Here is a 22,511-nt window from a genome sequence, read left to right as displayed (position 1 = left end):
AAGTTTGAGCAGTTAATCTTGCATTTTGGTTGATCCTTGTGAACTTTACATGACAGGCATAGTGCTGTTGGTTTCATTCTGAAATTAAATGATTGCTTTTTTTTGTTGTCTGTTGGTTGTTTGGATGCGGATGAAACAGGTTTGATTACACAATTTAGCATAGGGGTGAGCTGGGGAGGTACATGAGATCATCTTTGAAATGGGCGAGCTTGGGAGCACCAATGGGCATTGGTGCTCCCACCAAGTAGGGTCTTGTACTTAGCACCTTGACATAGGGTAAGCTCCAGGCACAGGTGCTGTATAAGTGAGCTCTAAGGTAAGTGATTGTGCTCCTTTAGAGCTCTAGTACATGCACTGGGTCTTTAAGAAATGAAGCTTAGAAGCAAATGAGGGAGAGGGGCAGAACAGACATGTAAGATTGTGTATTTGTGTGTGTGCTACAGAGAATGCGGGAGCTATGTGTATGTGAGTGTTATTGTGGTATTGAATGTACAACTGTAACACCATACATTGTTAGTGCTTCCAGCTCAGAAAGAACAAATCTGTATTTGGACCATATATAAATGTGGCTTTCAGGTCCTGACTGAGAATTAAAAAAGGCCCTGGCATTTCAGGTACACAGAGGCCCAAACAGCCCCCACCAGGCCACAAAATACTGACTTTCTATGGCATCTTATAGCAGCCCCTCTGGCATTTGCCAGAACCCACAGATTGCCAGTCTGGGCCTGCACTCCAGCCTTCATGCCTGACATTTTTGGCTAACTAACTATATTAGAAACAATTTTTATTTAACACAGCCAATCTATTTACCCAGTTTTATTTTTACACTGAACTGTTCCTTTAAATGTACACCCTTCCGTTGTTGTATAACGGACATTCCAAACATTACCAGCATCTGCACTATATGTTTGCAAATTGTTCCTTTAATTAATACAGAATGCAGAACTCCTGTGTTCGTACAGTTCCTGTGTAGCATCACAAGAGGAATAATAAACATTGGTCATTAAACGGAAACTTTCTTAATACTCAGAGGTTTTTTAAGCAGAAGTGTCTTTTGATAAAACAACTTTAACTCTAAAAAATAAGATTTTTTTTTAAAAAAAAATCATTCATATCATGCTAAAATAAATGACTGATTTAATATGCAGGTTTTGAGGCTTACTTTGCATTTGCTTGTTTCAGTGATGCTGAATATTTCTGATCAGATAGGGGACTCTCTATGGAATAGACTAGACTTGGACCGCAAAGCTAAGGGTTTCCTTACTAATTTAATTAGTTAAAAGAGACACATTATATAAAAGAATGCTGGGCTATGTCTTCATTAAATAACACATTAAATAAGCCCAACAGGATTGACTTGCCACTGAAATGGATTTATGCAGCTTAGTAAAAGGTACTGATCTATTACAGACAAAAGGAAATAATTAAAAAAAAATGCATTTTGCACAGTAGTTCACCTTAAACTTAACTTTTCTTATGATGTAGACATTGATATTCTGACACAATGTGCAATTGGTCCTCAGGTTTTTATGTTCTCAGGTAATAAGCTTTCCCTAGACGTACTCCATGTCATTACGTTACGGGATAGCCCCTCCTCCCTGCTCCCATTAGAAGGAACCTCCCCAAGCCTTTAAAAGGCCAACCACACCCACCTACCGGCGTCTTTTTTTTTCCTTCTCTTATGCTCTTGGCTTTGTTCTCTGAACAAATGCCTCAATCATTAGAAGCAAATTTTTGTTTTTTCTCTTTTTATGCCTAGGAAAGCATTAGGCCTGCCCCAAGGGCGTCCATGGGACAGGGGTTTTGGTCCATGGGACCTTTTTTCCCCCCAGCACACTACCTCAGACCTGGAGTCTTCTGAACTTCAGCTCTTGAATCAGGTAAGGCACTGAGGTGCAATGTTTGCTACTCCTTGTCTTCCTGTATTTCAGTTGCCTTCCCGTATTGCTATCAAGAGCATTGGGTGGCAGGTGCTTGTCCCCCCATTCGTGTGCCCTCCCGACCTGCCCAGAGGGCGTCCGGCGGCAGTGGTGTATGTGGCCCCTACACCCCATTTTTACGGATGGGCGAGGGAGGTGGCAGTTAGTTTAGGCGAATTAGTTAGGGGCCTGAACCTTACTGCCCCCTGTTACCTTTGTTTTATTTTTGTTTTAATGGGGGCAGGTCATGGCCAACTGCCTCCCTCAACAGACTTTCCTAAGGTGGAGGTAGTTAAAATAATAAAAAATAAAAAATATAAAAAAGTTTCGCTATAGGCTTCATATTATAGCAAACTTGGGCCTGTGCAGGAAGCACCAACACTAATTATCCAATTTGCCTCAGTATAACCTACGCAGTTGCTTTGGGTTCCCTGCCTATACAGACACCAGCTGAGTATAATCAATCCCCCACTGAGTGCAGACACCAGCTGAGTATAATCAGGTCCAGCTAAAGCAAGTGGAGATGGCCCCGCCCACTCTCTAACTCTGCAAGCGAGGAAGCTGCAGCCTCAGGTAAGTCCTGCTGTTGTCAGTAAACTTTTGAGGCCTGTTTTCCTGTTAACAATAGTGTCCTGGAATTTGTGGCATTAAGGGGTCTGCTTCCAGCCTTGCATAATGAGCAGCAGGTAAGGAGTGTGTCCATATGCTGTTCTGCAGTGTACTAAAGTCTAACTAACTGTTTGCAGGCTATATAATCATATGCTTATCTGCACTGTGCCTGGTTATGATTGTTTCCTGCCTGAAAGCAGTAGCCCACCTGAAACCAGTAGCCCTTATACAAATAGATAATTGGGCTAACATTCTCTTATGCTGACAAGTATTGTATACTGTCAGGCTGCGTGCTGAATTCGAATGGAGGACCAGATAATTGCAGGCCATTTACAAATAGGACACCAGTAGCCCTATTGAATATGGATCACTGGGCTGGGGGGGCTGCTAGGCTCTGATATATACTTGCTATAAACATCAGATAATCCATAATATGTATTGCACTATTTTTGTTCGGCATTCTATGTTTTGGCTATTACTCACATAGAACAGGTAGCCATAATGGAAGTCGAGCAAAGGTCTGGCTGAATGCTAGGGCCCGATATAAGCTTGCTCTATGCAGCAGCTAATCTAAACTATGGACCTCATGTTTCTGTGATTGTGCCTTTGCTCCTATTTTGTTCTACAGCTTAAGCTCTGGCTATTGCTCACAGGTAAAACGTGGCCCTACAGGATGTAGAGCACAGGTCTGGCTGGCTGCTAGGCCCTGAGACATGCTTGCTCGAAGCAGCAGCTAACCTAACTATGTATTTCAGGTTGCTGTGATTGTACCTGTGCTACTATTTTGTTATACAGCTTATGCTCTGGCTATTGCTCACAAAGAACACGTAGCCCTGCGAGATGTAGAGCACAGATCTGTCTTGCTGCTAGGCCCTGATACATGCTTGCTATAAGCAGCAGCTAACCTAACTATGTATTACATGTTTTCTGCAGTTTACGATTTGGCTATTTCTCTCATGGAACAGGTAGCCCTAATGGATGTAGAGCACAGGCCTTTTGAGTTCCTAGGCCCTGACATATGCTTGCCCTAAGCAGCAGCTAATATAAACTATGTATTCATGTTACTGTGATTGAATCTGTGCTTATATTTTCTTCCGCAGTATATACCCTGGCTATGGCTCACCTGGAATAGGTAGCCCTAAGGTATGTAAAGCACAGGCCTGGGAACGGCTAGGACCAGATTTACGCTTGCCCTAAGCAGTAGCTAATATTTTATGTATTACATGTTGCTGTGATCATATCTGTATGCTCCTATTCTCTGCAGTATGATATGCTCTAATTATTGCTCACCTTGAACCAGTAGCTCTAATAGATGTAGATCACTGGACTGGGTAGCTATGAGGGTCTGATATAGGTTTGCTCTGACTGCAGCTAACCTAAACTATGCATTACATGGGGTTGTAATTGTTTCTGGGGTACATTCCGGTTTAATCCAGATGAGTACCGATAGGAATTCCTACATATGAAGGTCTTTTCATTCCAGGGCATTGCTCCTGGGATAAGATAGGGCTTAATAAATTAAGCACTAGACAATATTTTTTCCTGATGGCAGGTAAGCTTAACTTTTGTCTTGATAAACACTACAGGAGTTCTGAAGCCTGTCTGTCATAAGGATTGCTGGGTTAACAATAACCACAGGTATGTACTACTTTTGGGACCATTTAATGTAAATTTTTCCAGATTCAGCAGCCTTGTATCACCGATCACTGCCTGAACGAATGGAGGACCAGATAATTGCTTTGCCCAGTCAATTGTGCGGTTTATTACTACCCACGCAGCTCGAGTTCTGGGGTCGGGGTACTGTGCTCTACCAGGAGCTTAGGACACTGACCGAGGTACATATTATTATCACATATTTTAAGATATGCTTGCACCATGGCCCACATCCGGCAGGGGGATTCTACTGCCTTCAGAACAAATGCTCAATTAAGGGATAAGCTCCATAATACAACTGGTCTACCAAGCAACATATATGTTTGCATCTATAAGAGGGCCATAGGCAGGTGCATATATTTTAATACTAAGGCATGTATATGAGTGTGTATATATGTTTGCACAGATATCTATATATGATTTGTGTCCTTGGGATGGGTTTTTGGAACCAGAAACGTTGGCTCAATAAACCTATATTTTTATGCAACAGATTCCTGGAACAATCAGTACTTGAACTCTTCATCCATAAATTTCACTATAGCAGCCAGGACATCTGGCTAGTTTCTAGGGGTGCAACCTGTGGAAATTCCATATTCATAGGTTTAAGGAAGAACAAGGTATACAGTTCTTTATGCTTGGCTGAAGGATCCCCAGATGTATCTCTTCCGTTTTCTAGGGTGACTCCTTGGTGCCTCCTATAAATTAGAGAGGGGAGCCACTACCCAGTGTTATTCCTATACTATTTCTACTGATATTCTTAATGTCAGGATAGATGGGACATTTTATCTGCCAATACAGGGTGTCTATAGAGACAGGGTACACATACATATCAGGCCGCTGGGAATTTGCATAAGGTATATATTTCAAACCAAGGGTTTTCAGGCTATAGGAGTCCTCAAAGTGTCTTGTTAGTCCTTAGGGATGACCTCTGTTCAAGTCTGGCCCAGGATAGGGATATTCTGCTTATACTACCTTATACTATCAACAAAACAAAACGGCTTTGTGACTTAAGGCTCTGTGTCTAGAAGGCACTTATTTTGGGCCCATTTATTTGATTTATTTATTTATTTATTTATTTATTCTTCATTTTCTCAATCCCCTAGTTAGTAGTTTTTTTTTTTTTAGAATACAGGGCCAGCTGTTCTTCCACACCAGATAGGTATCTGATTGGACAGCAGATGGAGGCATCCTAGGAGCGTTCATTTATTTTTTGTCTCTGTCTGTGCCCTCTTGGAACACCAGCAGTTTTGGATCTTTCCTCCTCACAGTTACATACTACAGTTGCTACCTGTCCTATTGCTTCGGCCGAGAATGTACTTGGCTCTTCTGAGCAGGATCAGAGTCTTCCCTTAAGTGGGACGGTTGCAGTCATTACAGTAGAGTGTAATCTCTTACCACTTCCAGTCATTAATTTCATTGAGAATGAATTAAGGATATTTTATGTATCTGTCCTACAGGTTTGTCTAGCTTCAAAGGGGAGGTTTGGAAGTATTTTTTTGTCTGTTTTGACCATGTCTGTCACATTGTTCCCTATACTAGGGGTATTACATTTACACCTGCTGAAAATTGTGTCTGAAACATTCGCACAGAGCTCAATGTCCAGGTAACTTCCAGATACAACACTCCTATTATCCTGGTTTGTTCTCGGATTCACATTCCTGTGCCACTCCTGATACATATTACCCAGCATGACTCTAGTGGATCAGAAGCCCTTCTGATACTTACTGGAACATCCATAGGGTCCCTCCAGTTCTAGGGTCAGCCTCAACGACTAAATATGTAGTATAGTTGATTCCACATATAAATGGGTCCCTTATGGGTAGAGAACACAGGTTTGTGGGTGACTATAAACATTTATCCAGGGCATATAATCTGCCTCCATAAATCTTGGAATTAGTCCTTTAGTTGCACGGTGGTTATTGGGATCTGTAACCTTAGGGGTATTCAGTTATACCTCTCAGAGTACTAGGTTGGGTCAACCAACAGGGGCTCTTTCTTAGGTACTGTAGTTGCTCAACTCTTTACAGTTAATTGAGTCTGCCTCATCACAGGACCTTACACAGGGTAAGGAATTCTAATCCCAATTATTTTCTCAGGTGCCCTTATCTACGATCTTTAGGATCTGTTTTCTGTTAGAACAGTCCTGACTAACATGCATTCTGATATGAAGATATTTATGGTACTGGCCTTGGGTACCTCAGGGTACATTGGATATCATACATTTATGGATATATCCTAAGCAGATCATATATCCTATATTGTGTCTGTTTTGGGTTCTTACTCCTACCAAGTGTTTCTTACAGGTACCTTGCAATTTGCACTGAAATTAGGCATACATGTGATGAATGCTTTTTGGTGAGTAGGAGAGTAAGTATTTCAGCTTGCTGAATTCGCCTTTTACAGGATTGTCTTCCTCTCTCTCTCTCTTCTGGAGGGTGAAGTGGTGGTTAGTGAGCTAACTTGTTCCTCACTCTCAGTGGGCTAACTTCTCTCTCTCGCGCTCTCTCTCTTTCTCTATAGTTTAGGCTATACTATAGCTCTATTCTTAGCCTGGTGAACTTATTCTGGGGTTTTCACCTGGACTCTCTATATTAAAGTAAGGAGTTTGCATGATGGTGGACTATCTAGTCAGAGATACTCCTTTCCTTATTACAGTTTCTTCTTAAAGCATATTCCCTCCCATGGGATAACGTTAACTTGCTATGTCCCGTAACGTAATGACATGGAGTACGTCTAGGGAAAAAGGAAGATTATTTCATACTTACCGAGATCTTCCTTTCCTAGACGTACTCCATGTCATTACACCCGCCCTTTCTTTTCCGGTAATTTAAGAGCTTGTTACAAGGACGCCGGTAGGTGGGTGTGGTTGGCCTTTTAAAGGCTTGGGGAGGTTCCTTCTAATGGGAGCAGGGAGGAGGGGCTATCCCTTAACGTAATGACATGGAGTACATCTAGGAAAGGAAGATCTCGGTAAGTATGAAATAATCTTCCTTTTTCTGTTCAGCAGCTATCCAGTTTGGTATTTCAGCAGCTATCTTGTTGCTAGTATCTGGTTGCTGGTATCTGGTCTTAATGACCCTTATTGGCCACACCTTTAAAATGGAGTCTATGAGAGATGGTTTTAGTGTAATTCAGAGCAGTGGCAAAATGCAAAATCTATTTAAATTTCTTTTAAATATATGGGTTGTGTTAATTAGACTTATGTCATTCCAAATAGTGCATCTTATAACATTTTTTTGTGTAAAAGGCTATCTTACCTTCTCTGAATATTTGAGGTGTTGTCTTGTTTACTCGCTGCTGGGGATATAAATTCCTCAGCCTTGCAATTCAGATCACTGAGGCGGTCTTGCTGTATTTGCTGATATGATGGGATTTGCTTCTCCTTTGCCTCTCCAAAACACTTTACGAAGCCCAAAATTTTATTATAGCGGTCATTTGGGATTCCACGTGAACTCTGTTGAATAATAAGAACATATTCCTTTTTATCTAAATTAATTTGGAGACAAAGCCAAAACTCACATTGGTTATGTTGACTGATGAACATTTGCACTTAAACACTCCAATAGACACAAAATATAAAGAGGCAAATGACAAAAGTTCTTTGTATTCAGCAAATCGTCAAACTAAACCAAATAACATCACTTTTATTACACCCATAACTTTGATAAATAAACTAGGACATCCTCCTTTGCTATGATTTACACCACTTTCAGAGAGGGAGAGCTTCTTCACCCAGCCCCTAGGCAATGAGCAGAGTGGGGAAAAGAGTGACCCCTGGGACATTCTGGGTTGGGCAGAATTTGTACTTTAAGAAAGTATGAGGTTTTCAGGTGCCAATTATGCATTTGCCACATACATAAAGCAGACACTATATTTGTTTTAGTAGCAGAACTATGTATGCATAATGATACCAGTTGACCTAAAATCACCTGCCTTTGCAAGCTTCTCTATTTGAACACATTGTTCAGCCTCCAACTGGCATTTGGTATGCTGCAATTCATTCTTTAGCTTGCTTATTTCATTCTGTTTTCATTCTGTAATGGAACTCCTTAACACAACAAATTAACTTTCTGATTTTCCCCAATAAGGGATATAGAAATGATTTTACTCAATCCCAACCAAATATGAACCCTTATTTACATACTCAAGTATGTAAATTGCATAAATTGAAAACAAAGACAATTTGACTTCTAGTGGTTCCATTCTTCAAAGTCTCATGACTTTATCAAAATCTTCTTTATCAAAAACTTTTCGGTAAAATAGTCTGATCAAATCAGCACTGATTTTTTTCCCATTATTTATCATTATCACAATTATTTATCACAATACGGGGCAGATGTATGAAGGGTCGAATATCGAGGGTTAATCCTCGATATTCGACTAGGAACTAAAATCCTTCGACTTCGAATATCGAAGTCGAAGGATTTAGCGCAAATCCTACGATCGAACGATCGAAGGATTATTCCTTCGATCGAACGATTAAATCGAAGGAATATCCTTCGATCAAAAAAACTTAGGCAAGCCTATGGGGACCTTCCCCATAGGCTAACATTGAGTTCGGTAGCTTTTAGCTGCCGAACTAGGGGGTCGAAGTTTTTTTTAAAGAGACAGTACTTCGACTATCGAATGGTCGAATAGTCGAACAATTTTTAGTTTGAATCGTTCGAGTCGTAGTCGAAGGTCGAAGTAGCCCATTCGATGGTCGAAGTAGCCCAAAAAACACTTAGAAATTCGAAGTTTTTTTAATTCGAATCCTTCACTCGAGCTTCATGAATCGGCCCCTACATGTTATCGAAAATTTCCTGTGTGTGAAAAAACTCGCTAAAATCGTGAAAAAATGTTAATAGTACGGATTTTACGCCCAAAAACCAGCATAAATCAGGATATCTTCGGGACTTCTCCCATTGACTTCAACATGAACTCCCTCTGGGTTAAATAAATTCCGCACAATTTGTTTTTTATTTTCCACTTAAAATTCCGACTCACATTTTTGGCATTAGGACTTTAATTAATAACCCAAGAGTTTGTATTTGATTGATCCTTAAGAATCCCAAACTGAACCCCTAAGCAACAGTTTGCGTAGATAATATTAATGACTTGGATTGTTTAGCTTAGTTCTCCTTTAACTTTTTAGACTACGTGTTGTAAGCTTGTATAATAGAACACCAAATATACAATTTAATCATGTGCTGCCACCCTGTGGAAAACATTGACTCTACAGGGAACCACTCTTTAAAAACAAGAAGGTGTAAAGCAGTGATGGTTTAAATAACTAGGTGCTGAAGTGCATATCACAATATCAAATAATTAGGTCTTTGCTTTAATATTCCAACTTTTAGCTGTTTTTGCGCCTGCAATTTAGCAAATGTATTGGTAAATCACACCCATAGGGTAGAGGCAGAAACAGGAGTGTGCAATACATTGGATGTGACGTAAACTGATGCACATACCACAATGAGAAATTATAATACTAATACATTAATGCTGCATTGTTCACAAAAAGTTTGATTTCCAGTGTAGTTCAGATCTGCACCCATATGTCTACCGTGCACGCACAACTAGAAATTCATTAGCTGTCTTAGGGTAAATATTTCTTACAACTTTGATTCTCTTTACCTTGTGATAAGCGCCAGCACTAGCACTGATCATCATCTACTGTGAAGCAATCATTTTCTTCCTTCGCTTGCACTCCTCTTTAAGTGACTTTATTTCCTCAGACTGCTCAAGCATAGTAAGCTTTATCTGTTCTGCTTCTTTGAAAGAACCCTGAAGCTCCTCTTCCATACTACGTAAGCTAGTGGCAAGATACTCCTGGGAATGCAGCAGATACTCAAAGGTGAACTGAAAAAGACGAAACAGTTTTTAAAGAATGGGATCCAGGCTGTTTTTACAGTGGGCCATTTTTCATCTTCCAGGTTGCAAAAGGTGATGTTCATGATGTTTTCTTGACATCACAAACCTGTCATGGGAAAAAAAAAATTTCAAAATGAATCAGTTAATAGTGCTGCTCCATGCAGCCTAGTTACCAACAAGAATAGGGTACTTTTTTATTATTACAGAGAATAAAGAAATCATTAAAAAAAATGTGCTTAAAATGGACTCTAGTGGAGATAATCTTCCAGCCATTTGGAGCTTTACAGGTTTTCAGGTAATAGATTCCATACCTGCAGTAAAAGGAAAGGTTAAAATATGAGTAGCATTAAAGATAAAAAAAAAAAGCTGACCTAAAAAATATTTTTTTTTCATTATGCCATGAGAGCTCCATTATTCATACAATATATTATACTTTTTCCTCACTATGGACGGAATAGATGTTTTAAGGCATATATCTGCCCTTTGCAACATATACATTTTTCCATAAATACTTGCAAACAATAGAAGAAATATAGTAATCACATCATTAAAAATGATATATATATATATATATATATATATATATATATATATATATATATATATATATATATATATATATATATATATATATATATATATATATATATATATATATATATATATAGTCAAATACAAGAGTCCTCTGCACTCAACCCATTATCAATATATTTAAGACAGCGACATTTTGTGCATACTGCTACTAAAAAATGCCTTACCCTTTAAACAAAACAGGGATTGTTTGTCCATATATTGCAATATATTTAAGCTGGCCAACTACGTCAAAGTCATCCCATATCTGGCCAGTCCTATGCTCAATTTTATCTGATTCATTAAGAATTCTATTGCTTCATTATACATTTTACAAAGGGACTAGGTATTACCTGCAACTTAACTTGCTGCTTTCAAAGTAAACCTCCATACTTGGCTGCCCTTTTATTAGACACCAGTGGGATCACCTGACTATAGCTGGGAAGGGTGGGAGCTACAACATAGAGCTGGTCACTGCTCCTGTATAAACTATAACAAACAAGGGAAAGTTGTGCTCACCACTTTTTTAAAACCATTAGGCGGGGGTGCAATGAGGCTGTGACCACAAAATACATATAGTCAAATACAAGAGTCCTCTGCACTCAACCCATTATCAATATATTTAAGACAGCGACATTTTGTGCATACTGCTACTAAAAAATGCCTTACCCTTTAAACAACACAGGGATTGTTTGTCCATATATTGCAATATATTTAAGCTGGCCAACTACGTCAAAGTCATCCCATATCTGGCCAGTCCTACGCTTAATTTTCATCTGATTCATTAATTCAATTGCTTAATTATACATTTTACAAAGGGACTAAGTTTTACCTGCAACTTACTAGCTGCTTTCAAAGTAAAACTCCCAAACTTGGCTGCCCTTTTATTAGACACCAGTGGGATCACCTGACTATAGCTGGGAAGGGTGGGAGCTACAACATGGAGCTGGTCACGGCTCCTGTATAACTATAACAAACAAGGGAAAGTTGTGCTCACCACTATTTTTTAAAACCATTAGGCGGGGGTGCAATGAGGGTGCGACCACAAAATACATATAGTCAACTACAAGAGGTCCTCTGCACTCAACCCATTATCAATATATTTAAGACAGCGACATTTTGTGCATACTGCTACTAAAAAATGCCTTACCCTTTAAACAACACAGGGATTGTTTGTCCATATATTGCAATATATTTAAGCTAGCCAACTACGTCAAAGTCATCCCTTTTATTAGACACCAGTGGGATCACCTGACCATAGCTGGGAAGGGTGGGAGCTACAACATGGAGCTGGTCACGGCTCCTGTATAACTATAACAAACAAGGGAAAGTTGTGCTCACCACTATTTTTTAAAACCATTAGGCGGGGGTGCAATGAGGGTGCGACCACAAAATACATATAGTCAACTACAAGAGGTCCTCTGCACTCAACCCATTATCAATATATTTAAGACATTTTGTGCATACTGCTATATATATCTATATATATATATATATATATATATATATATATATATATATATATATATATATATATATATATATATATATATATATATATATTATAATATCAGGTATATATAATAAGTGCTTTTTTCTCTGATAGTTCTGTATATATGGAATTAACCTGGGAGATAGAGTAATGGCTCCAATGCAGAGTTACAAAAGTTGTCTAATGAAGAGCAACTTAAAGTGGACCTGTCACCCAGACACAAAAATCTGTAAAATAAAAGTCCTTTTCAAATTAAACATGGAATCCAAATTCTATTTTTTTTATTAAAGCATTCATAGTTGTTGTAGTGCATAGTGGTTGTAAGCTCGTTTAAAAATCTCAGCTGTCAATCAAATATTGTGTGATCCCCTAGAGGCGGGGCAAGCAATTACTTTCTCTTTCCATTCAGCACTTCCTAGATGTCACTGCACCCACATTCCCCGATCTCTTCAACATTTAATTGTGTAGCCAGGGCATGGGGATGGACATTGGGTCCCCCATCCACTATAGTTACGCCTCTTTTTTTTCATATGGGAATTAGTTTTTTTTATGAGGGAGTGGGTGTCAAATCTATAGCATTTTTAAGGGATGGTAGTCTGGGCAGACATTCTCCTGCTAGTGGCATCATCTTAAATGGGTTGTGAACTTTCAACAAAAGAACATAATGCTGACTGTAAAAAACATTTATGTGTGATGACCCCAGTAATAGTCTGAACATGTATCATAAGAATGATAATATATTATCTAGTTTCAGCTAATGTACTGCAATGTACTTATCTGTCATTGCTAAACCATGTACTAAATACAATAAAAGTTATGCTTTTAATTCTCAGAATTCAAGTAGCATAATGAATAAGCAAATAGAAATCTAGTCTAGCTTTCTTCCAGTAGATGGCATGAGTGTATAAGATAAGTGTTCACTGTTACATTATATTAATGTCATATATAAGCTGCCTTAGTGATGGACTATACAATTAAAAAAGCTGGAGACTTTCTGAAAATCAGATGGTTCATCTGCGTCTAAATTAAGTTATTTTTAGGCTTATTTTTCTGCCTTCAGCCAGTTAGAATCTTGTGCAAATAAAGAGATTTATTTTCCAACACACAATATATGTCCTGTTTTCACTAACTAAGGTTCTTGCTTTGTAGTGCACCAGCTGCAATGCAATAGGACATGGGTTACACTCAAACCTTTTACAACCAGGCTGCTATTGGCATACGAAGGTGCAATATGTCAGTAACCAGTGCTCTGTTTTATTCAGGACAATAGGCGCCAGTGATTCATAAGCAGTAATTGATTTAATCATAAACACAGCTTATCTTAAGTAGGCCCCTTATGTTAATCGTACTGATCTTTTTTTTAATAAAGCAGTAAAAAAAACAGCAATCACCATGTAAAAGTTTTGCATGTTTATCAAACTGTATTTTCAGTATAAGTAACTGGTAGCCTAAACATTCTTGCATGAAAAGCATTAGTGCCTTTTGAAAATAACAAAAAAGCAAGCAATACTTATAGAGGGAACAGTTTTGCACCCTTTTCATCTCTGGCATCTCCTTTTTTTCCCTTCTACCCTATTTGTGATTTAGGGTCCCATTGGGACATTAATCCCATTATACTTTCTTAGCAGAGTTTAAGACTGTTCAGTTCTGATGTTAGGACCGCACATTGCTCTAAACAATCCTAACTAAATAGAGTTGACTTTTTGTTGTGCTCCATTTCTTAAAATCTACCACACACAATAATATGGATAGATTTATACAGATTAATGCTACCTATTTTAGTCAAGGCAGTGCATTGCGTATAATATAGCATAACGTGTTGCTGTGGATTACAGGCCTAGGATCATCTTGTGTTTTGCATGACCCTACCATGCACTGCATTTAAATGACCCATATACGTGTAGTTTAGAAAGTGAACGGGAGCCGCAGCTCCACGTCCTGCTGAACAATAGAGAGGAAGGCATGTCATACTTTATCCATTCATTGGCCTACTATACATACTGCCAATCCAAGGTGACATCAGTTAGACAGATGTAAAAGGAAAACATATTAAATAAGTCCTGTTTCTGGGTAGGTTCTTCTAGCCAGAGCAAATAAAACTGGTCTTGCAAAGTGAAGTATTGCAAGTAGTGCTAAATTAAAATTAGCACAGATTCACATACCCTTACGGGGGAATGTAATAAAAATCGGTAACGGAAAAACTATTCGCAATGCGAAAAGTTATGCCTTTGCGCGAACAAATTTTGCTTTGTGCGAATTTAATATAGCTTTTGTGAGCCCGGAAACTGTTTAGCGACCACTTCCGACAGTGAAAGACCGTTTGCGAATTTTATAGTTTGCGCCAATGCGCAGTCAATGTAATAAAACTTCTTACTGAAAAAGTCGTTATGTTTGCTCCAAAAGATTACGACACCTTCAAGCACTTCTTATGAGTGCGCAATTAAAATTCGCAATGCGCAATTAAAATTCGCAATGCAATAACAGTTTAAGGAACAATATTATATTGCGAGATGTCGATTTTTAGTCTTATTGGTGCAAATTGTTTTGCTCTTTGCGACTTTTATTACATTCCCCTGTTTTTGTACAAGTTAGTAATGGTTGCCCAGGAATTTTGAATTGCAAACTAATTCTATTGACCATTTACAAATAAGCTAAAGTAAAGGAATTTTTTGGCTTTCACTCTGTGCCTTCTGTACACGGCCTAGGTGGCTGGGTTCGATTATGTTCCTCTGTATCCTATTTTGTTACATATAAACTGATTAAAGAAGGATTTAGATAAAAAGTACATAAAATAGGTGTTATATGGTAGCACAACCAGACACCTAATAAGCAGAACACGGACATTTTGATTTAAGTCAAATGCATTGAGCAATAATGGTGCATTACGTTTTTTTTTTACAACTATCATTTTGGTCTTCAACAGACTGTGATTATATCATCAAGCTATACTCACTTCATCTTCAATACCTAACACAGGGAAAAGTGTCCCCTTAAAGGAGAAGGAGAGGTTAAAACTAAGTAATCTTTATCAGAAAGATCTATATAAATACACCAGTAAATCCTCAAATTAATGCTGTATAGAGTCCTCTGTCAAAAGACACAACATTTCTTTCCTTCTATTGTGTACACATGGACTTCTGTATCAGACTTCCTTCTTTCCACTTAAAAACTCCAGGGCACAGGCTTGAGCATTCTCAGATTGCTCCTCTCCCCCTCCCTGCTCTAATCTGAACCCAGAGCTATGAGTGAGCAGGGAGAAACTCAGGCAGGAAGTGATGTCACAGCATGCTAATATGGCAGCTGTTATCCTAAACAAACAGAGAGCTTCTAGAGAGGTTTACTCAGGTATGGTGAAGCATTCTGCAGAATAAATATATGGTTATATCTTTCACTATTGTGGCTAATCTATTGGCAATAAACTGTCTCTGTAGCTTTCCTACTTCTTTAAGGAGTCCCTGCTTGCAGCTATTGGCTCAGGAACATCTTCGTTTTTTGGCTCATCTATGCCACAATGCTGCTGTAGGGGGGCTGCTGTAGGGGGGCTGCTTTTGGTTTGAAAGCAACAACATTGTTTGAGAAGCCGCAATTTAACAGCAACCACAAAGTGTAACATAATAACCATATTTATTTTATGTTTGTGTCTGTAACCTGTTGTGGGTGTGACTAAGGGAGGTTGGTGAAAAAGTCAGAGTGGCCGAAATCAAAAGTTCATTACCTTTTCTTACATCTTTGCATGTCGATAACAATTTAAAAAATGAATGATGTGACCAATCCACTATGGCTCCTGAAATGTAAAATCATGGTGTCAGTTTTGTCTTAAAGCAATTACATTCTTAAAAGTAGATCACCCTCCCCTATGATATTTTACATCTATTATTAATATGCTGTGGAATAATTGACAAAAACTAGCATTCTTGCATATCATGTATATTTCATTATTAGTCTGCTAGGTGGCCTAGTTAAGCATGTTTGAGCCTTGATTTACACTCTTGAAACAAGTGCCTGATGTATATATACACATACATATATGTATATATATCTATTTCAGTAGGGCAGCACACCACTTCTTTGTGTGTATCCCCGGGTGCAAGGTAAAGTCATTCCATATGCAATAAGTCAGACCAGCAACACCGGGTTTTCTTATTCAAGACAACTGTATTAAAAGGTGCATGTACAGCCAGGGAAATTTGCAATGTGGGGAGCATTATTGACTTGGATTTACTTGTGAAATGCTTTTCAGGCGATAATTACTTGGAAATGCTACATTTTGCATGCTTAAAGGGATACTGTCATGGGAAAAAAAAAAATTTCAAAATGAATCAGTTAATAGTGCTGCTCCAGCAGAATTCTGCACTGAAATCCATTTCTCAAAAGAGCAAACAGATTTTTTTATATTCAATTTTGAAATCTGACATGGGGCTAGACATATTGTCAATTTCCCAGCTGCCCCTGGTCATGTGACTTGTGCTCTGATAAACTTCAATCACTCTTTACTGCTGTACTGCAAGTTGGAGTGATATCGCCCCCCTCCCTTTTCCCCCCAGCAGCCAAACAAAAGAACAATGGGAAAATAACCGCTCCCTAACACAAGATAACAGCTGCCTGGTAGATCTAAGAACAGCACTCAGTAGTAAAAACCCATGTCCCGCTGAGACACATTCAGTTACATTGAGAAGGAAAAACAGCAGCCTGCCAGAAAGCATTTCTCTCCTAAAGTGCAGGCACAAGTCACATGACCAGGGGCAGCTGGGAAATTGACAAAATGTCTAGCCCCATGTCAGATTTCAAAATTGAATATAAAAAAATCTGTTTGCTCCTTTGAGAAATGGATTTTAGTGCAGAATTCTGCTGGAGCAGCACTATTAACTGATTTATTTTGAGAAAATTTTTTTTCCCATGACAGTATCCCTTTTAATGCATGGAGGATCAGTGCTAAACATTCTTATCTCTGTAGTTGTCATTTTAAAAGAATATTGTCCGTTTCATCCTGTTTTCAGCAACAAGTAAACAATTTTTATTTTGATCACTGTGTCCCTTTAAAAGCGAGTTATATGAATGTCCACAACTAGTGATGGGCGAATCTGTGACGATTCGCTTCGCCGAATTTTTCGCGAATTTCTAGCAAAATTCGCGAAACGGCGAAAAATTCGCGAAACTGCTGCAGTGCGACTCGTTTTGACGCGCGACGATCTTGTCGCGCGTCAAGTTCGAAGTTGACGGGCGTCGAGTTCGAAGTTGATCTGCTGGATTTGTCTACATTTTATGGGGCACATCTACTATAGGGTGAAAATTCACCAAAAGTTTGGTGTAAAATAATGGTCCCATATGTTATAAAATGTATGGTGGAAATCAGTTACAGAAAAAAATTTAAACACTTTTGCAGCCTATCAGCGTGAAAAACGGAAAAGACGGCAGCATTTAGTACTTAGATGATATTCCACTTAAAAATGATAATGTAAGTAACTGAAGAATGAGGATGTTTAATGCACTATGCAGGTCAGAGCTGAAGGCAAGTCTAGTGAACTGTCACTAACAGTAGCCACTAACCCCCTTTCTAAATCTGTTCCTATGGCTTTGTTTGTGTCACCTTTTTTCTGCTTTGGACAGGCCTGGACTGACAATCTGTAGCTTCTGACAAGTACCAGAGGGGCTGCTATCAGGTGCCATAGAAAGTCATTATTTAGTTGGCTGATGGGCCTGTTTGGGACTCTCATTACTTTGAATGCCAGGGGCCCAGGGCCTGTTTTGCCTCCCAGACCAGATGTATCTTTGATGCTCCCATTAAAACTTTTACCCAATTTCAAGCTACACTGTGATAAACGAATACGGCATACAGTATGGCATGTTTTGCTTTAGAGTCAATGGGAAGAACATTTGACAGTGATGTTTCTCTCAGTAACTGCTACACACACGTCCTGCCCATATACATTGTTAGAGGCTCTTTTTCAAAGAAAGTGTCACATTTTGCCAGTTTCTTATAAAAAAATCTGTAATTTTTTACATTAGCTCTGGTCGACTGGTCATGGTATCTACTACTACTCTGTCTCTCAGTCTATATTGCTATTAAACCAAAAAGTACCATCTATACCATCTATAGGGTATTTATATATTGGCAACGCCCATGTTGACGCGCGCACCACGTGACGCGCGCACCACGTGACGCGCGCACCACGTGACGCGCGCACGCACAGGAACTTGACGCGTAAGCGCCGTACTTGACGCGCAAGCGCCGTACTTGACGCGCAAGCGCCAAATTGGCTAATGACTAGTACTGTAACTCTAATACATTATGATTTTCTGTTAATTTTATTATCATTGTCACTATATTTGAGAACCATGCATCACTATTAGAAGTAACATTATTAGAAAGTTAGGAGGTAGGCCTCAACCAGAATACATTTATATCAACTATGTAGCAGTATTGGAATGAACACATTATTAGAATAAAAATTAGATGACGATATAGGTAGGCCTCAACCAAAATAAATTTTCCAACTATCAGGCAGCATTAGAAACAACATTGTTATTAGGAGCCTTGGCAGACCCCAACCAGATGACATTTGCTAGCTATGTGACACTATTAGAATTTCACGGTCAGCACCCTAAACCAGAACAGATGCCAAGCTCCCTGGTCTCGGCTCGGCTTCATCAGTTAATGTGACCACCTTTGGCTTCGGGAGTAGCCCTCAGCTACTCAGATGCCACCTGGACTTTATGAGAGGAGCAAGGTGAGGAGTTCTGGCAAGCAAAGGGGCATGACTGTTGAAAGAGTCTGTTAGGCCGAAGGTCACAGTACAAATAGGCTGAAGCAAGTTCGTGGTCAGACAGGCTGGGTCGAGGCAGGTGGATATCGGAGAAGTCTAGCAGGCAAAGGTCAACACCGGGTAATCAGTCAGAAGTGGATTAGGCAGAAGGAGTAGTCGAGATACAGTTTAGGGTGTATTTCGGATATCAGAGTAGTCAGGAACAGGCAGGGTCACAACAGAAGATCAAAGACGAACAGATTCAGACGCTTAAAGCTCAAAAGGCACCAGGAAAAAATCCTATCACGGGCAGCTTGCAGAAGGCCGAGCTGGCCTTTTAAACTTTTGAATTTCGCGCCATTGCATGCGCCTTTAAGAACCCGGAAGTGGGTGCGCACTCACACTAAAAGACCGGACGGCAGAAGAGGAGGTGCACAGGGATCATGGTGGGAATCCCTGCTGTCCCCCCACTAGACCACCAGGTCATCTCCTTACATAGAAACAACATTATTAGAATTAAAATTAGAAAAGGTAGGCTTCAACCAAAAGATAATGACATTTGCCAAGCATGTGGCAATAGTAGTAGTAGTAGTAGCAGCAGCAGCAGCAGTACTGGAATAATACTCAATATTTTAAATCGCATGACGGTATAGGTAGGCCTCAACCAGAAGGCATTTGCCAACTATGTGGTAGCATTGGAATGAACACATTATTAGAATGAAAATTAGAAGAGGTAGGCCTCAACCAGATGACAATGACATTTGCCTGAAACACAACACATTTTATAAAGGATGAGGCAGTGGTAGCAACAGCAGTAGCATTGAATTTTACTGTATTAGGATCTGCAGTATTGACATGAGGCAGGCCTGAAACACAACACTTTTCATAAAGGATGAGGCAGTGGTAGCAACAGCAGTAGTAATGAATTTTACTGTATTAGGACCTGCAGTATTGACATGAGGCAGGCCTCAAACACAACACGTTTGATAAAGATATAGCCATATTAGGCCTCAACCATAAGAAATTAGCCAACTAAGGCAATATTAGAAACAAAATTCTTTGTAAGCCATGTTAGACCTCAAAAACTGAAAAATTTGCCGACAATGCAGCAGTAGTATCTTCAGTAGCAGTAGGAGCCATGATGATAGACCCCCACCAGATATAACATTTACCGACAATGCAGCAGTAGTATCTGCAGTAGCAGTAGGAGCCTTGATGATAGACTCCCACCAGATATAACATTTGCCGACAATGCAGCAGTAGTATCTGCAGTAGCAGTAGGAGCCATGATGATAGACCCCCACCAGATATAACATTTACTGACAATGCAGCAGTAGTATCTGCAGTAGCAGTAGGAGCCTTGATGATAGACTCCCACCAGATATAACATTTGCCGACAATGCAGCAGTAGTATCTGCAGTAGCAGTAGGAGCCATGATGATAGACCCCCACCAGATATAACATTTACCGACAATGCAGCAGTAGTATCTGCAGTAGTCATAGGAGCCTTGATGATAGACCCCCACCAGATTAAAAATGTGCCGACAATGCAGCAGTAGTATCTGCAGTAGCAGTAGGAGCCTTGATGATAGACTCCCACCAGATTAAAAATTTGCCGACAATGCAGCAGTAGTATCTGCAGTAGCAGTAGGAGCCTTGATGATAGACCCCCACAAGATTAAACATTTGCCGACAATGCAGCAGTAGTATCTGCAGTAGCAGTAGGAGCCATGATGATAGACCCCCACCAGATATAACATTTGCCGACAATGCAGCAGTAGTATCTGCAGTAGCAGTAGGAGCCTTGATGATAGACTCCCACCAGATTAAAAATTTGCCGACAATGCAGCAGTAGTATCTGCAGTAGCAGTAGGAGCCTTGATGATAGACCCCCACAAGATTAAACATTTGCCGACAATGCAGCAGTAGTATCTGCAGTAGCAGTAGGAGCCATGATGATAGACCCCCACCAGATATAACATTTGCCGACAATGCAGCAGTAGTATCTGCAGTAGCAGTAGGAGCCTTGATGATAGACTCCCACCAGATTAAAAATTTGCCGACAATGCAGCAGTAGTATCTGCAGTAGCAGTAGGAGCCTTGATGATAGACCCCCACCAGATTAAAAATTTGCCGACAATGCAGCAGTAGTATCTGCAGTAGCAGTAGGAGCCATGATGATAGACCCCCACCAGATAAAAAATTTGCCGACAATGCAGCACAGCAGCAGTTCTACTAAGGCTAGTAGTAGGCTGCAGCAGCAGCAAGGGTAGCAGCAAGGGCAGCAGGTGCAGACAGATGGGATAGGCAGTACTACGGAGGAGGAGAGTATAGGCAGCAATGGAGAGAGGAGGCTAGGAGGAGGAAGAGGAGGAGGAGATGAGGCTAGTCTCTGCTGTCTGCTATGGGCACTTGGATATCCCCGCCTATCCAGGCCTCATTCATTTTTATAAATGACAGCATATCCACGCTGCCAGTGGATAGCCGTGTCCGCTTCTCAGTGACCACCCCACCTGCGGCACTGAAGACACGCTCTGACAGGACACTGGCAGGGGGGCAAGCCAGCACCTCCAGAGCGTACTGTGCCAGTTCTGGCCACTGGTCGAGCCTCAATACCCAAAACTGCATGGGGTCATCATCAGGGCGAATGGCGTCCTGCACACTGACTGACCCCATGTAGTCAGCCACCATATGCTCCACCCGCTGGTGGTGGTGGCTTTGGGTATTAACCGGGCCTGCTGCTGCCCGTTGAGGCTCGAAAAAGCTCTTCCACACACCCATGAGATCTCCGCCTTTGCTGCTGCTGCTGCTAGCAACCCGTCTCTGCTGGGTGTGTGGAGTAGTGGAGGCCTGAGATGTGTCAGGCTGGGGGAAGGCCTCCACTAGTTTTGAGCACAGAGCCCTCCTCAATTGACCCACCCTCCTCTCTCTCTGGCTGGGTACAAGGAACTCCCCCAACTTTTCCTTGTACCGTGGGTCAAGCAAAGTGGCCACCCAATAATCATCCCGGTCTTTGATGGAACAGACCCGGGGATCGCTCCGGAGGCAAGTCTGCATATGGGCAGCCATGTAAAAGAGGTGCCCCCGACCAACCTCTTCTTGACTGCCCTCCAGATGCAGCAGGTCATCTGGCTCGACCTGCCCCTGCTCTATACCCTCCCAGCCGCGGACAATAGCTGGGGTGGTTGGGTGGCGCGTGCCCTGCTCCCCATGCTGTGCAGGCACCCAGTCCTCCTCTCCCTCATCCTCCTCAGCGGGCACCATCTCCTCCACATCCTGCCTCCCAGCCCCATCTGCCTGCCTACGGGGCCTACTCTCCTCCTCCTCCTCAGGCACGTCACCCTCCTCTAGCAGGCCATCCAACGTGCGCTTGAGGAGGAACACCAGGGGTATGACATCGCTGACACACGCATTGTCCCTGCTAACAAAGCGTGTGGCCTGCTCAAAGGGGGCAAGTACTCGGCAGAGCTGCCTCATCTGCTGCCATTGCTCTGCGCTAAAGTAGCCTAAATCTGCCCCCTGAGTACCCCTGGCACTATGCTCCAGCAGGTAATTGCTGACTGCCCAGCGCTGCTCCACGAGGCGCTCCACCATGTGCAGGGTCGAATTCCAGCGCGTCGGCAGGTCACAGATGAGCCGGTCGGGTGGCAGATTATGCTGCCGCTGCATGGG

The 22,511-nt window shown here is 40.9% G+C and overlaps 1 pseudogene; it reads left to right on the top strand.

Annotated features, from left to right (window-relative positions):
- The first annotated feature begins 10,275 nt into the window (after positions 1 to 10,275).
- The window catches only part of LOC108708979, a 31,929-nt pseudogene continuing 19,693 nt past the window's right edge, over positions 10,276 to 22,511 (top strand).

The sequence above is a fragment of the Xenopus laevis genome, chromosome 2S (genome assembly GCF_017654675.1).
Source record: "Xenopus laevis strain J_2021 chromosome 2S, Xenopus_laevis_v10.1, whole genome shotgun sequence".
Taxonomy (NCBI): Eukaryota; Metazoa; Chordata; class Amphibia; order Anura; family Pipidae; genus Xenopus; species Xenopus laevis.
The sequence above is the reverse complement of the archived record's forward strand: the minus strand, read 5'-3'. Positions and strand labels throughout refer to the sequence as shown.